Source organism: Nanorana parkeri, unplaced genomic scaffold (assembly GCF_000935625.1).
Source record: "Nanorana parkeri isolate BGI_ZX_2015 unplaced genomic scaffold, ASM93562v1 scaffold12, whole genome shotgun sequence".
Lineage (NCBI taxonomy): Eukaryota > Metazoa > Chordata > Amphibia > Anura > Dicroglossidae > Nanorana > Nanorana parkeri.
In genome coordinates, this window is record NW_017306280.1 from 1026155 (window position 1) to 1043760 (window position 17606).

A 17606-nucleotide genomic window follows, 5' to 3' on the forward strand; every position below is an offset into this window, starting at 1 on the left:
AATATGCTGTTGTATTTCCAACATGGCCATGGTCACACAAGGCATTCCCAAGCTGGGCACAGACAGGCTAAAAAAAGACCATTTACCCATATTACATAGGATTCTTCAGGTTCAGAGCAGTCAGGCTTCAGGAAAACACGTAACAACACGCTCAGGTGTGAATGGGGGACAGTAATCGTTAACAGAACATCATTTAAAGTGCAGTTGAAGCCAAAGCTTTATTTTATAGATTTGTATAGAGTGGAGAGGGATTAGATCACCTGTTGGGTGCCTATTGCTGTCGCTGTCCCCTTTAAGGAGATTCACACTCTCTGTCCTGGTGACCGTTATCATTGTATTAAGTGAAATCAAATCCCACATTTTGGGTTATCAGAACAGGAACAGATGGGCAACCTTCCAATGTGGACATTAGTTCTGGCAACCCTGCTGACCACTAGTAATTTTCCTCACTTTGGAGGGACTTCCTCTCATTTCTTGCTGTGGCTATCAGACAGGAAGTTCAGGGAAATCTCAGATCCTTCTTCTAACCAAAATCTTTTACAAATCTTAGCACTGGCTCAATAAACAAATCAAAATATTAAAAGCAAACAAATCCATTTTACTGATGACTTTTAGGGGCCAAATCCAAAATGACATGAAGTGGCATTTGCTGTCCAACATCAAAAAATGTTTTTAGAACCTCTGCAAAGTTAAAAACAAACGCAACATGGAATGGAAAATAATGGAAATCTGTATTCTTGATTATTATGTTAGAATAAAAGGAGGTATTTTGGTGCAATCATCTCTGAGTACTAATATTAGACTAGACATGCATAGCTAAGCTATTACCCTCATCATTCTGGAATTGAAGTTAATGGAGTGTATTTGATGTTTAATTTTGCAGAAGGCGGACAATACAGAGCAACCTAGATACTTGGAACAGAATCAATGTGATGCAGGGACATGCGGTCAGGGGAGGCAGGTGAGGCAGAGCCTCACCTAGAATTATGGAGGAAAAAGCTGTCAGCTTCAAGTCTGAAGCTGACATCTTTTTCTCCATTCAGATCGGCATCTAACAGGTTACACAGCAGGGAAATCCTCCCCAATGTGTCACCTGTCATGGATGGAGCGCTGCCTGTTAATTACAGGAGGCGCTGCATCCGGCTTTTGACAGGTAGTTAGGTTACACAGCAGCAGGCTTCCCCACTGCTTGTGTAACCTAACTATTGAAGCCAGCGCTGTCACAGCCTCTACTCTGTGCTAGAGGCGTGAGCTCTGTGGATGGCTTGGACCAATGGCAAAGCGCCATTGGTCCAAGCTGTCCAATCAAAAAAAGAAGAAAAAAACCCACTGAGGCCATCGATCTCCATGCCTCAGCAGTGACGAGCAAGTGAGGCACAGGGAGGCTCCTCCCTGTCTCCTCCCTTCCTCCTTTACACTAGCTTGGGGACGGGTTGGAGGTGGAGCTTCGTTCAGCGGGGGTTCGTCCGGCAGGGGGCAGGGCTTCGTCCGGCGGGGCGGGGCGTGCTGGGGGCGAGGCTGGGGAATGTCTCACTCGTAACAAGAGGTACCGCAGGTCACTGGTGTGATATCCAGAAAAACACATAAGTAGTCTTGTTAGAAAATACAAGTTATACCGTCATTGTCATTTCAAAGAAATGGTTGGGTATGTTTATAAAAATAAATAAATGCATTCCTGCATACATGAAAGAGGACTTCCTGTTTCCTGTTGGTAGGACTGGGGGGTCTTTGACCAAATCAGAGCACACACAGGCAGCAGACAGTACACAATGAGACTGCTATTGGCTATTTCAAATTGCAATAGCAGGATGGCTATTGAATCCCCACCCATGAAGAGGAGGAGCGGATCTTAGAGAGAAAGCATGTACAAAGTACTGACACAGCATGTACAAAGTTTGCATAGTGAAAACATACAGTAGCTACAGAACAGGCAAAGCACACACAGAGCATGGAGCACACCGTCAGAGGATACATAGGCGGAGTATTACAGTCAGAGTAGGCCACACAAACAGGAAAAACATGCATGGTTAGCACGCTTCCACTCACTGCACATGCAGCAGATATGAGTACACAGGTACAGACACAGGACAGATAGACAGGGTATGTGCAGTCAGAGTACACTCTCAGGAAGAGCACACCTTAGGGTTGCCACCTGTCCAGGATTCACCCGGACAGTCCGGGTTTTGAATTCTCTGTCCGGGGTTCATGACAGTTAAAACCCGGACAAAAGAGGTCAGGCAGACAGGGGCAACTAAAATTAAGATAAGGGCTACTGGCCCCCCACTGAAAATAGTCTCAACTGTGATACCTACATATTAATAGGTGGCACTATTTACATATAAATAAGCCGTGGCTCATTCTCCCAAAAAAATTGTGCGTCGCTAGAGTGTTCGGGTCTCGCTGGAAAAAAAGGTGGCAACCCTAGCACATCTGCAGAGGACACACACTGCACATTCTAAGTCAGAGAACACATACAGACAGCACGCACACAGTGCACAGAATAAGTCAGAGCACACATACAGACAGAGCACACACAGTGTGTGTTCTAAGTCATAGAGCATATACAGACAGAGCACACACAGTGCACAGTCTAAGTCAGAGCACATATACAGACAGAGCACACAAAGTGTGTGTTCTAAGTCATAGAGCATATACAGACAGAGCGTGCACAGTCTAAGTCAGAGCACACATACAGACAGAGCACACAAAGTGTGTGTTCTAAGTCATAGAGCATATACAGACAGAGCACACACAGTGCACAGTCTAAGTCAGAGCACATAGACAGACAGAACAGACACAGTGCACATTCTCACCAAAAATAAAACACAAAAAGGTCCCCTTTTCTACTCTTACCTTATAAAACCTGTACTGAAGAAATACTGGGACTGCCACTGCTGGTCTCTCCTGAAAACACTAATACCTTGGCTGTCATGCTTATCCAGTGGCTTCAGTACTTTCTGAATCATGAATCTGGAAAAAGAATGCAGATTATCATCCTGATTTCACTCTGACTCTTTTGATAAGCATGCTTGTTCTAGATCAGTCACGTGATAAGTAGTTAAGGCTTATCTCACTTGGTGACGAGGAAGCATGGAGCCAGCTTCCCGGCCAATCAGGAAGCCAGTCGGCGTGTAATGACTGGCCGCCCGGCTTCCTGGCTAATAAGGATGCCAGGTGGCTAGTCATTATACACCACCTGGCTTCCTTAATGGGACTTCCGGTATCTGTATTTGATATCGGCGAGTACCGGAAAAAAAAATATTGGTACTCGTACTCGATATGGAAAAACCGGTATCGGTGCATCCCTAATCTAAAGAGTGCTGGGGAGAGGTTGGGACTGGTGGAGGAAGGTGGCAGAGTTGGCCTTTAACCAGTCATTTATCCACATCTTTCCCTTTTCCCTGCATCCTCATCTTCTGTATCATTAGTACTGGAGAATTATGGGAAAGGATGCTGATTAGGAAGATAGCCTTGATTGCCCAGGATCATTATCCTCCTGTAGGATGGTAAAGGTTCAGAACAGGAACATTTTATTTAACTCAAGCATTATGAAACATCTCTATCTCTGCTGGCATTTATCCTTCCAAAATCAAAAGTGACCTTTTGTAATAGTGCTGAAATTTGTGCCTGCTATCACTGAGTATGGATGTTGGTAGAGTATGAATAGTGCCTCATTAACTGCACTTGGCGGGAAGGTCAGGGTGGAACATCTGTGAGTTTCTATGTACAACCGCAATATAGCAATGAAGATCTCACATGTATACACTACTGCAAACCAATGTGAAGTGCCAGAGAGACAAAAAAGAAATGGAACAAATACAGTATGTAATGATGTCTGGCTCAGTTATAAGGATTTTTTTTCCTTTTAGTCCATGGAAGACAGGTGGAGAGGGATTAGATCACATGTTAGGTTTTTATTGCTGTCTGTGTCCCCATTAGAGAGATTCACACTCTCTGTTTGACCCAGTGACCGTTATCACTGAAAGAAAATCCCAAATTTGGGGTTTTCACCAGAACAGGAATCAATGGGAATTTTGTAACAGTGGTGACACTAGTTCTGTTGATCCCGCTGACCACCAGAGATTTCCCTCAGTTTGGAGGGATTTCTTATCATTGTAGCTATCAAACAGGAAGTGAAAGGAAATCTCCCTAATGGCCCACAGATGGCAAAAATAATGTTACAACCCTCCCTTACTCTATCGAAATTTGGCTTCAGTTCTACTTTAACTTATTAGAAACATCATTACTGATTGTTTTCTGTGGATACCGTCACTTTGAACTCTGGTCTCTCTACTGTTAAAAGGGCAGGGTATGTCACCAGCACACCGGAATAAAGTGTTCACAAAACATCTTTATTGATCATGTCACAAAGAAGGCAACAATTCGGGGCCACTCAGGGTCACTTCATTAAGGTCATTATGGTCATCAATGAGCCTGATGAAGGGACCGTGACTCTGAAACGTTGCCTTCTTTGTGACATGATGTGCATGCGTCAATAATTACATTTTTTTTTTTAACACTTCATTCCAACGTGTTTGTGACATACCTGTCAGGGTACCGTGCGCGGGTGTCCTCACACCGCATGCAGGTACCCACACAGGAAGACCACACGCGTGACCACATCAGACAATTCCAATGAGCTTATATACAGTTTATTATGCAGACCAAAATAATATAAACACAAACAAGTAATAGTAGCTAACGACATGTAAACACAAGTACATGCAAAAAGTAACAGGGCAAGTAAACCTGGGGAGCAAAGTAACACAAGGGGAGCTAAGGAACAAAGGTCAAGGAACAAGGAGGACTCAGGAAATGGCGAGAATACTGAGCCAAAGTCCACACTACAGGGAGGGATTAAATACCCTCCCAGCTAGCACCGGGTGGTGAATAATTGCTGGCAGCTGGGAGACACCTGCACGTGAGCACTGGACTTGCAGGATCCAGCACCACCTAGTGGTGGTCTGGTACCTGATACCTCCAGGCTGCCTGGAAACACCTGCAGGTGAGCACAGGAACTGCAGGACATAGTTCCAGTGCCACCTGGAGGTGCTTTGGTCCCTGACAATACCCTATCTGTTTGGATTTGAGCGGCACCATCCACAGCCATTCCAGCACTGATTTCCAAGTGGCAGACTAGTAAGGAGTGCGAGCGGATATCCATTATTTTCTAAGCTTTGGGTGGGTTGAAGGATGATCCTCCATACTTCCACTTCACTGCTGGACTCTTTCTGGATTCGGCACTGATAGATATGTGGCAGCACTGGACCATTAAGAGTAGTTTTGATGTAAATCTGAATGGAATTATGGATGTACTCATTGGGGAAGGTAAACCTGTGATAACAGTATGTATGTAGTGTATGGTTCAAGGCTGCTACCTCTCTTGTTGTGATGGGAGGATCGCTCATCAGAAAATCAAATCCAGGATGTGTGGTTGGGAGAACCTCTTAAAAAAATGGCCATCTCACTTAGAGGTTTATTTAGGTTGCTTATTTGACTGCAAATGTTTGATACAGCCAACATGCTTCGGGGGATTTAGACTCCCCCTTCATCAGGGCTTGAGCAACAATATGTAATGAAATCAGGAAGAACTGTACTTTGTAGCCTAAATTAGTGCTGGATGACCATCGAGTGTCCGTGTGACCCATTTGCAGTGAAGATTGGATCAACCTCTTCCTGGATTCGGGAAGGGAACTCACCCACCACAACACACCACCCTATCCTGAGCTGGGTTACTACTGTCACCAGCCTAAGAGACAGAGCAATATTTAGTATTTCTGTGTGTTCTAATTCAGGACTGGATAAATCCCAGAAGCCAGGTAGCCAATGTTCCCTTACAACGACAGCTGGCTCCGAAATGTCAAGGTTTTCTTTAGTAGTTGTCAATGTAGCTGGCTCCTAAAAGAAATCCTTCTGGCTCCTGGATTGGACAGACTGGCTCCTGAATTCCATAATAATGGTCCCTCCCAAGTTCTAATGGGTTCTTTGTAAGACTATAAGGACATGGCAGATCAAAAACTGTGACATTCACCAGACATTAACTGGTGTTGAATCAATCATTTTAAAAAACACATGCACTAGGAATATTCACCTGCAGTAAATGTTTAGTGAATGTCAGATTCAGTGCTTTACAAACATGCCTCTAGAGAAGACCTAGCGGAAAGCAGTAATGTGACGTCCCAGCAGAGAAAAATACGACCCAACTTGACTCAAAGAAATCTGTTTTGGGTGAAGTTTCTCTCTAGTTGATGGCTTGTAAAGAAGACTTTCACTACAATTCTGTATAAAAAGTTTTAACATGTTAATGTAATTTGAAAAGTAATTTTCAATATTTTTAATTCTGCCTCAATTAAAATAATATCCAGACACGAAGGTCCTCGTTAGGGCATTTCTTGTTATGGTATGACAACACTCTGTCTTCTAGTTGTGCTCTTGCACAACTCACCTTATCACATGGGTCTCCATTGGAGGCTACAAGTGGTCATTTCAACACACATTAGGGCAGGTTCCCAGCATTTTCCAGACCAGATCTGGAACGCAGTACAGTGCGTTTTTTATACGTTTTTGTACCGCAGTTTACCAAAATGAGCAGTTAACCCTTGCATTGTAGGGGTAGCCCCACTGCAAGGGTTAATTTTTAGATTTCAAGCAGTGTTATTTACTTTACAAGTGACAGTAACGCATGTTCTGTTTTATTATCACGAAGAATCAGCTTTAAAACCACTGGTACTTTAGTAAGGTTCAAGAGGTTCTGCAGTCTATTTTTGCCAAAAACAAAATAATGGTTTACGGCAATTATACAGACAAAGCCATAAGGATAGTTATGTAAAAAGCCAACATTCAGACCTATTCATACTATAGCATTCATTCGAATGGCACTCCAATGTTCCTCCTGGTGCCCTTGTGTTGCGGCATCACCATGGAGCGATGTGGGCATCTGAAGAAGGACCTTCCCGTGCCACAAACCTGAAGAAACAAGATTTTAGCCTGGCCAAGAACGGGACCAAAGATTTGGGTAAGAAAGAATATGAGGCATTTAGGTAGATATGTTAAAACAGAAAGGGTATTTCATTTTGAAAGGGATGCATATTGATCCTCATTCTATAGTTCCATCCAAGCCTATGGGGACCTGTAAGAGAGACTGAAAAAGCTGGAGCTTCTGAAGAAAGGTAAGAAATCAGTAAGGGATGGGGGAAAAGTTAGTTTATCTTGGGGGGCATGGGGGAAAGGATAGTTTATCTTGGGGGGGATGATTAGCGAAAGGTACAGTGTTCTCTTCCAAGAGCCACTTTATGCTCTGACATACTGTACCTCCTTTGGATCTCAATCCTTCTTTACAGTATGGTCACCAGTTGAATCAGCAGAAGCCACAAACAGCCTAACTCTCCACTAAGACACAGGAGCTTAAGCAGTTGATGGCCAGCTGAAGGATTCTCCTTTGCAGTAGAGTGTTGCAGAGGAGCTTGATAGAAGCTACTGCTGGACATTGCAAGAAGGATTCATTGCCAATGAATCAAGGTATCTTTGACTGCTTTTAAAGGGTTTATTTTGGGGGATATTTTCACCCCCCAAACACACTCTCCTAGAATTGAGTACAGCAGTATATGGTAAAAGACTAAAGATACTGGTATGTTTTCTACCCATCGTACACCAAGAACCAGACCTTGAGATGGAAATGTTTGCCTGCCACACTACCTAAGGGGTCATTCTGCTTTTAGAGACAGTTATAGGCTGCATAGGAAATTATGGACACCGGCACTCCAAAGTAGAATAACGTCTTTTATTGACGTGTCATGCAACAATACACTTATTGCAATAAGTGTATTGTTGCATGACACATCAATAAAAGACGTTATTCTACTTTGGAGTGCCGGTGTGCATAATTTCCTATACTCTATTCAGACAGTGGCCACCCGTCGACTACTGATGCACTCAACCTATCATCACGGACTAAGCGGTAAGGAGTGCAATGGGTATACTGACAGTTATAGGTTGCAGACACATTAAATTAGACTGTTAGAGATCACTGCTATTACAGCCCCTTTCACATCAGTGCTTCCAGTGTCAAAAAAAATAAACCAAAACATTAACCTATTGTCTGCAGGAGCTCCAAGGGCCAGGCAATAAGTGCCATAATGTCACATATGACCCTTGAGCCACATGCTGGACACCAGGGCAAGAGACCATAAAGAGGTGATAGCTGTTGATTTTTATAGGTATTGTATTAATGTTTACCACAATAAAGTTGCAACAAAGCTCAGAAAAATTGGAGTTTGTATAACACTATAGTGTGAATCCCACGTAAAGCATTTCCCTGTATTGCAGTGCAATTTGAAATGGGTTTCAGGGCAGGGAAAACTTGTATGGCAAACCACATGTATTAGATGATCGTGTTTTTGGACCCCATGCTCTATATAAATACTCTTACAGTGGTGGTCAGTGGAAGAGTGCCCTCCTACAATGGTGAACAGTGTACTGCCCTCATTACATTGGTGGTCAATGTAGTGCCCTCATACATTGGTGGTCAGTGTAGTGCCCTCATACATTGGTGGTCAGTGTAGTGCCCTCATACATTGGCGGTCAATGGAAGAGTGCCCATTTACATCGGTGATCAATGTAATGCCCTTTTACATTGGCGAACATACATAGTGCCCTCATACACTGGTGGTCAGTAAAGTGCCCTCATACATTGGTAATCTGTGCAGTGCCCTCTGGCATTGGTGGTCAGTGTAGTGCCCTCATACATTGGTGAACAGTATAGTGCCCTCATACATTGGTGGTCGGTGTAGTTCCCTCATACATTGTTGGTCAGTGATGTGCCCTCATACATTGGTGAGCAGTGTAGTGCCCTCTGACATTGGTGAAATGTGTAGTGCCCTCTTACATCGGTGGTCAGCGTAGTGGCCTCATACATTGGTGGTCAGTGTAGTGCCCTCATACATTGGTGGTCAGAGATGTGCCCTCATACATTGGTGGTCAGAGATGTGCCCTCATACATTGGTGGTCAGTGTAGTGCCCTCATACATTGGTGGTCAGAGATGTTCCCTCATGCATTGGTGGTCAGAGATGTTCCCTCATGCATTGGTGGTCAGAGATGTTCCCTCATGCATTGGTGAACAGTGTAGTGCCCTCTGAATTGGTGAACTGTATAGTGCCCTCTTACATCAGTGGTCAGCGTAGGGCCCTTTTACTTTGATGAACAGTGTAGTGCCCTCTTACACTGATGAACAGTGTAGTGCCCTCTTATGTTGGTAAACAGCATAGTGCCCTCTTACATTAGTGGTCAGTGTAGTGCCCTCATATATTGGTGGTCAGTGTAGTGCCCTCATACATTGGTGGTCAGTGTAGTGCCCTCATACATTGGTGGTCAGTGTAGTGCCCTCATACATTGGTGGTCAGTGTAGCTCCCTCATACATTGGTGGTCAGTGTAGCTCCCTCATACATTGGTGGTCAGTGTAGCTCCCTCATACATTGGTGGTCAGTGTAGCTCCCTCATACATTGGTGGTCAGTGTAGCTCCCTCATACATTGGAGGTCAATGTAGTGCCCTCATACATTGGTGAACAGCATTGTACCGTCATACATTGGTAAACAGTGCAGTACCCTGTTACTTTGATGAACAGTGTAGTGCCCTCTTACATTGGTGGCCAGTATAGATTTTCCTTATGTGGATGGTCAGTGGAGACAAGCCTTTATACATTGGTGGTCAGCGGAATAGTGCCCCCTACATTGGTTGTCAGTATAGTTTTTCCTTCTATTGGTGGTCACAGAGAGAAGAACCCCCTTACACTGATGGTCATCAGGTACTAATAGAGAGCTAAAACGATCATTGGTAGTCAGAGGTTACTTACATGAAAGACAAGAGAAGAGGCTCCACCACAGGGTCTGCCAAGTGATGTCTGTGACAGAACTATGCAGGCATCATTAGGCAGGAAATCAATCCATCACTGCTCAAAGAAACCTTAACAACCTCTGGAGGAACTCTGGTTGGGAAAGGTTGTCCTGGTCTATCACCACTATCGACTAAACCTTCCTCTTGATGTTACTGGTGAAATATCAGATGAAAACAAGAAACTCTTGTCCACTCTGGGGATTGACATTTTACATCATCTCTCAATGAGTCAGCGCTAAGAGTAGCAACCAATCAAGATTATTTTTCATCAATATACAACAATGAAACATGGTAACTGCACTTGACATATTGCATATAATTCGAGAGGCCTACATAAGAAGTCAGAGGGTGTGCAAAGATCTTTTTTTTTTGTTTGCTGTAAATGGATGAAAAGCAAAATGTGTGGGCAATAGGTACTGTGTTGCCCTGTCTTATAAAGAACTGGTGAGGGCAGAAATGTCGGAGCTACCATTGCTGATTTGTCTTTTATTTTCATTTTAAGAGAAACAATTACATTAAGGAAGCAAAAAAGCACAACAAGGGCATGGCCCATAAAAAATGTTAAAATACAAGAATAAGTAATACAGCCAAGAAAGTGCCCAATGTGCAACAAAGTGAGGAACTATACACCATCATACAGTGGGAGCACTGTCCCCAACAAGTCAACAATGGTGACATGAGCTCCCCAAACAAAGCTGGTTCATAGAGCACACGTTAAGAACATAAAAATAGACAAAACATTTTTTAGAACATAACACTTGCCAACATGTCTGTGTCAGATGCGTGGGTACAGGCCCATCCTTCCAAATCTCTGATTTGTTTTTAAAAGGTACAGGCACTGGCAGTCATCCTTATCCTTATTAATATTGAGTCACTGACAGTGAAGTCTCAATGTCTGATCTCCCAAACTTGTTCTAGGACAGCCTTTGACTAGGAACTGGAGCTATAATCAGTATCAGCCCTTACAATATTATTAGTGGTACTTTATATACTCCGTACAGGTTTATTTTAAATACCCACCTAAGAACTGGACATTAAACAGTGCGTGCGTCATCTGATTACCGAACAATCATTTTCTAAAAATATCATGGCCATATAAATGAATATTGTATGCTCACACAGAACATACTGAAGAAGCCAGACTTTGTTAGTTGTCCCACAACATGCAGTAATCAGCCACAAAAATTACTGACAGCCGAGCAACCCCGAGAACAATCACTTGGGGGTGTCCACTGGTACCAGGCTGACTGAACACAGCCTGGTACCATTTATCAATGCTTTCACCCAAGATCCACACAACCTTCACCCAAGATTTACACATTTCAAATGGATTCCTGTGTGGAAAATGTGTGAATCTTGGGTAAAACTTAAAAAATAGACCGTTAGGTGTACCTTAAGTTTACTGCACTGATTTGCACACCAGGAAAGTCGCCCATTGAGATTGGGTCTACAAAAATCACAGCTGATGTGATCAATTCCTGCAGGAATTACAAAACAACTTGTAAACAGCTCCAGACTTAGCTCTTTGATCGGCCAGCATATCAAACCCATATTGAAGAGATAAGAGGAGGTTTACAGGCAGAGCAAAGGTTTCAACAGTGCCCAGTCTATGGCAGCTAAGAAAAGTGTCTAAGAAACATGGGTGGCCTTCTGTCACAAATGCTGGACATGAACTTTGTTCTTTGGAAAGCAGACTTCCCACTACACCCTGCCATCAATTAAACTGTCTAAAGAAGATAAGAATAGAAATATGGGGTTTGCCATTGCTGATTTATTTATTACAGGTATTTATATAGCGCCAACAATTTACAAAGTTGCACATTTACATCAGTTCCTGCCCTCAAGGAGTTTACAGTCTAAGGTCCCTATCTCACATGCATATATACGCGGGCCAATTAACTTACCAGCATGTCTGGTAAGTTAGTGTGGAAGGAAACCCAAGCAAGCACAGGGAGAGCAACCAAACTCCTTGCAGATAGTGACCTGGCCAGGATTCAAACCAGAGACCCCCCAGTGCTGCAAGGTTAAAGCGCTAATGCCACTGATTTCTTCTTAAAGGCACAGGTTATGGAGCTGCCAGCTTTGCAAACTCACATCACTGACCTGGAACAAGAATCCAGCCATACAAGTCTGAACTTCCTTCCTGCATATTCATTCCAGCTCAGTCTTGGAGCCTGCGTCTTTAAAAGTCAAGAATGGCAGCTCTTATATTTCTTTCCTCTTCGGGTTGCTTTAGAGCCAGAGCCAAAAGTCAGCATGTTTCGCATTGGCCCAAAAAAAATTAAATATAATAATAGAGACTCCGCAATATACAAAAAAAAAAGGTCAATAGAAATCCCCACCAGATTACACTTCTTAAACAAAGTAAAAATAATGAAATCATTTCTTATAAGGTTAAGGTTATGATGCCAAGTTCATATGATACCTTTGCATTTGCGGCTTGTCCCTTTAAAGAAATAGCTTACTCATTAACTGCAAAGCGCTGCGGCGATGCAAAGGTTGCAGTATCCCATAGCAGCTGGTTCAGATTTCAGTATCCTGTAGTCAGGGCTGTGACGGATCATTTCTGAATAGTGTGTTTAGTTCACAATACTAGACTCTTTGCCTTACTGAACAAGCCCATAAGATTTACACATCCAGTGTAAAGCACTGGTATCCCATAGCAACCTCCACCGCTCTACGCCAAACTGAAGAAATCCCCAGTTTGGTTGCTGCAGGCGACTGCACTTGACACCTCGTCCTAGCTTCGACCACTGCGTTGAATAAGCCTGGTCCTGTTTTAATAATATCTCTAAGCAAGAATGACTATTTTATCTATTTATATCCAAGTTGCAGTAACATTCTAGCCAGTAGCTACTTTTTTTGTGTGTGTGTTCTGCAAATTGTCATAACAGAGACTCTGCAGACAAGAGCCAAAAAAATGGTCACCTACCTTGTGGAGACATCAGCAAGCTGTCCTCTTTCAGCCAGGCATGATATGCAATCTTTAAATATTTGTAATTTTCCTTTCCATCACTCTGCAGAATTTTACAACCACCTGTACACATTTGCTGAAGGCTGCATGGCTTGTGGGTGGTTACTGATTTGGCTATTGCTATTTAGATCAAGGGGCGTGAGCGCCATCTAGCGGCCGTTTAGAGGTACTGTCCGCGCAGGGCTCAGCACATGTTTTTTTGGAGTCAGGTTCCAGTTACGGAATATTACTTGGAAAGGACACACAAACGCATTGTCTCCACCAGCGTGATTTAGTATTTTACATTGGCAAGATACTGAGCCCAGAAGTCTGAAAATGATTTCTTGGCTTAGTCTCTTTCTTTCCCTCTAAAACATTTTTTTTTTTATAGGTTGAGTAATCTTAACTGTACTGTGTAGTAATACTGACCTGTTGATTGTTGATCACAAACTTCTTAGGGGCTCACACATGACAGAACTATACACAGTGTTCTAGCTGGATTCCATAAATCGTATATGGATCGGGAAATGTCAAAAATGATTGAAAACCTGCTGCGTGGCCATGTATTTGGAATGCATTAGTGCATGTGTGTTTAATTTGCTGCTTTTGGATTTATTCTACTTTGCGTGCAGTGATGGAATTTATTTGCCATTAGTGTTTATAAAGGATTAATTTGCCGTTAGGGTTAATAACACAATGCACAATCGCAGGGGTGTCTCTATGGTTCTAATAGACCAGGGGCACCTCTGGGTTCACACTTTAAAATGTTGAGGGGCTGGTAGGATACACTGATGACCGGTTTGGATAAACAGTGGGTGCTGCTGTTGGCACCCTTCCGCCAGCCATCCCTCCATTAGTAGATCGAAGGAGCAGGTTGAAAGTTCTCCAATCAGCTGCAAGCACCCTTCGGGTATTATGACAGCAGCTGGTGGCCACTGTCAGAATATAATAGAATCAACTTTGGATTCCTCAATAAACCCGCAGGTGTATGTGTGTATAATATGTGTGTATACCCGGCTTAAAGTGACACTAAACTCAGGAGTTCAATCTTCAAAATACATTCAAGTACCTTAACTATTATCATAAATGTATCTCATTTGTGTATCGCTCTGCTGTAGATCCTCAAATCATCTCTGAATTGGTGCTGATACTGTCCTTCATTCTGGAGGGGGGCTACTTTTGTTCCCCATGGTCCCTGCGTGTGTTGTAATGTAGTCACTACTTCAAGCTCACTCCCGTGATGGACTACAATCTCATATTTAGTTTACTAATTTGTATTGAGATTGGCTTTTAGAGTCTTGCAATACCTCATGGGACTTGTAGTTCCACCACAGCTGGAGTGTTGAAGTCGCCTATCCCTGCTATAGACACTGAGATTGTACAATCTCCTTTATTAGGGCCCATTCACACCACATCCAGATCATCTCCAGTATGGGGTATTGACCCAAAATGCATCCTAATGTATCCCTATGCTATTTCTGGCCTCTGTTCACACTAACGCAGTCCGTTCCAGACCAGACAAGAAAAATACAGCTTGTCTCATTTTGTCTGGTCTGGAATGCACTGAACCTGCCAGATTTGCCCAAACAATGCGATAGGATATGATTCGGTCTTTAAAAATCTAATGTATTATCATTGCTTAAAAGAAGAAAAAATGTGAACAGATTAATCAGAAAGTAGATAAATTATACAGTGCAATGTTACAGAATTGGATTATGCATAAAATATGCCGCCTCCATATCTCAGAGGAGACCCAGAGCACTCAGTAGAAAACCTGGGGCATGTGCCCGGGGGGCCGGGGTCTAGCAACACAACTGCACAATTGCATGCATTAATAAGCAAAGCTGCTGACCAAAAGGCTCCCTTATGGCTGTTAAATATACTATTGAAAGGTCAACAGGTGCAAAAATACCAATGATCTTGCCGGAAATCTTGTTAGCTGATATTTTCCTTTGCTCTCTGTGTTGACTATCGGTTACATTATACTTAGGGGACTACAGAACAATGCCCAAGGGTTGGGGTTCCCTAGTTCTCTCTGGTTTCTGTTTTCCTGATACAGAATGTCATCCAAGTACTGGAAGTGCATTACTGGCAGAATTAACAGGTGAAAATAAAGGAAAACAGAAAACCAAAAATAACAAAGCCTCCACATCCAGGGACTGGTAAGCTCCAATATATAAAATGTTTGGATTTGGGTTTAGATAACTTTAATTTAAATTCAGTAAGCAAAATTTTTTTTAAAGTCCCCCCCCCACCCCCCATACACATACACACGCACGCATGTGTCGGGTGCGCCAACACCCTGCTTCTGCTTCATCCATTCTGTGGATCTGTGCTTGTTCCACCTCTCCTGCTGCTACTTGAATAGGTTCATGAAGTCACCAGTCATTAGGGAGTGGGGATCTCTGTCATAAGGAAGCAAATCCCTGCCCCTATATACAGAGATCCTGTGTAGAACAAGGCATGGTAAGTCATTATTTATATTTAGCCCCAAGGTCCCTATCTTGCATGCATACATACAGGGCTGATTTAAAGAGGAGTCAATTAACCATCCAGCAGCCAGGAGGAAACCCACACAAGCACAGGGAGAACATGCTTAGTCCTTGCAGATAGTGTATTGACCGGGATATGAACCAATGCTGCAAGGCGGAACTGCTAACCACCAGGGACGTAGCAAGGGCGAGGCGACTGAGGCTCTCGGGAGCAGGTGCGGGGGGGGGGGCGCATCCCTCAGGGGGAGGCGTGGGGCTTCTCTTCTGGATGCCAACTGCTCTCCCCATCTGTATGCAGCGGGGATCCGAGGAGAAGTGAAGGAGGTGCTTCCTTCACTACTTCTCGGATCCCTGCTGCCTCTGCTCGGGAGAGCAGCGGGGATCCAGAGGAAAAGCTGCAGGCTGAGGGGCTGCAGGCTGCGGGGCTGAGCGGCGGAGGATCGGTAAATATCAGCTGATTACTTCAGTGTTTGTAAATAACTGGGGACACATAGTACTATGTGTCCCCACATTCTGTACTTTCCATTCATTTATAACAGCGGCTACAGAAAAAACGCTGGGTGACGTCAGATGCCCGTTGTGGGGCATGTTTTTTTTTTGTTGCCTCGGGCGCAAAAGGAGCTAGTTACAGCTCTGCTAACCACTACACCACTGTGCCACCCATTAATAAGCAAAATATATGTTGCAGGTAGCCCCCTGCTTGCTGTTTTTTGGGCACAGCTTCCACAATTCAAGTACTCTTTAAAGGAGAAGACTTCCCATTACCCTAAGGAGTACTATGGGGAAAAGCCCTAACCCCATAGTTCTGCTTTAAATAATGGAAATGCAATAGCTAGTGTAGATCTGGACAAAAAGTAATAAATAAGTCATTATCCTTATTTGATTATTACTAAATAAATAGAACTCCACTGTATATCCTACAAAATGAGGCACACAAGAAGGAGTTTGGAAACTCGGCAAAAAGCCCCCAACAAGAAAGGTTGGTCTTTAGAGAATCTACGGAAATATCTGCAAATGGGTTTCACAATGAGGATTCAAGAGGCCAAATGCGGCCTGTCATTGTTAGTTTGTTCACATAAATTTCTTCATTTTGCAAGAAAATGACCTTCGATTTGTTACTTATTCACGGGAGGACTGAACCCGGGAACCTACTAAATCAGACATCTTCTTTCAAATTGAATATCATCCTAAGTAATTGAGGATCTTTTGTGCTCTTCCACTTTTTCTATATATTTTTTTGGAGCCGGTGCCATTTCGTGTGATATTTTTGCCTAATCATTTTTGGCCAGTGTGAAATCTCACCATTACATCTGGAACATTTTCTTGTCAGGCTTTGATCATTTTAGCAAATTAGATTGTGAATTACGGGCCCGACAATTCATTGTTAACCACTCTTTAAAATATACCTCTTTGCTAGATTTTTTTTCTTCTGATCATTACTATGCTCATACTAAATGAGAAATATGTACTTCATGTAACTGGTTTCTGAAAGTTAGACTGGAACTTTTCCTAGGTTTGCTCTAAAGTGGACCCGTCAAGGCTGTAGCAGGCAGAAAGTGGAAACGAAAGAGAATAAGAAAAGTACATCAGGACAGATTTTAGGGTATTTTTGCAATATTAATGCCTACTCTAAAAGAAAAAATAAAGGATAAGTGTATTTTTTTTAATTATTGAGTTCCTTTGAAGCTGAAATAATTAAATAAATTAAATAGACAGATCAAATGCATATGGAAGGGCTGTGTTATTGCTAAATAATTTGTATTTCTGTCCATCCAGTCCATCCATAGAATATTTACACAGATCTGCCATACAGCTAAGCCCTTTGTGGCAGCGGAAGAGATATGGTTTTTCTCTGCTGCAATTCAGCAACAGTCACTCTATAAAAGGAACAGATTAGATCTAGTCCTACTATAAGAAAATTCTTTATTAGTACATAAGTACTGCAGCACAACCGATTTGCTCCTTGTACTGCTTCTCCCGCTACCAGTCAGATTTATGTACTTGCATGTCTCTTGAATTAAAAAAAAATAATAATGATGTACAGCTGTGACCACACGTCACCCTTTCTCAACCCTAGGGTGCCTTCTGGGTTCCTTAGGGTTGCCTCCAAATTCTCACCAGAACCATGGAAGCAAATGACTAGTTCAGGAAGAGTGGGGTCCATTCAAAAAAGTTATCTGTCCAGGCCTTCTACAACCTCTGCCCTTTGCCATGCTGACACAGCTGTGGCCCCTGATAATAAAGGGGGGCTCTAATGTGAAGGGGGGTT